Source organism: Corvus brachyrhynchos, unplaced genomic scaffold (genome assembly GCF_000691975.1).
Source record: "Corvus brachyrhynchos isolate BGI_N302 unplaced genomic scaffold, ASM69197v1 scaffold26, whole genome shotgun sequence".
Lineage (NCBI taxonomy): Eukaryota > Metazoa > Chordata > Aves > Passeriformes > Corvidae > Corvus > Corvus brachyrhynchos.
In genome coordinates, this window is record NW_008239324.1 from 429,524 (window position 1) to 430,205 (window position 682).

Consider the following 682-nt stretch of genomic DNA (forward strand, 5'->3'; position numbering starts at 1 on the left):
GGGGGCGGGCGGCCGCTGCCTCCCCAGGCAGCGGGAGCTGCTCGTTCTCCTCCTCCTCCGGGGAAAAGCTCCAGGAATAACTGTCCCAACCCTCTCCCACCCTCTCCCTGGCTACGTGCCCCCAGCTTGGGCTTTGTCCAGCGCTCTCCCGTGCCTGTCCCGGGCCCGTTTGCACCGGGAACGGGAGGGCCGGTGCTTTCTGCAGGATGACTTTTATTTTTTTGGCGAAGGGGGAGAAAAGAGGAGCGGGGGGAGGATAGAAGGGAAAAAAACCCAAAAAGCCATGATGTGAAATCCCTCTTGGTCGTACCACAGATGTGACAGGCGCCCCGGAGGCTGCTCACAACTGCTCGCCAATAACGCGGAGGGAGTTTGGAAACCCGATCGGTGCCTATCTTTCCTTTAAAAGGTATTAAATTATCATTAAAAACTTGAAAAGCGAAGCTGGAAGACGGGGGGCTTGGGGAGGGGGGTGTCCCCTCTCTCTCTTCGCGCAGGGATGCACCCACAGCCCTGCGGCGAGGCCTGCAACGGGGTGGAGGGAATGGGGTGGGATTTTTCCCCCCCTTTCCTTTCTCTTTTCCTCTCCCCAGTCTCGGGAGGGAGCAGGCGGCAGCAGGCGGCACATCGGCAGCCCTGAGAGCCCAGAGTCCTTCCCCCGTGCCCACCCACGATCCCACCC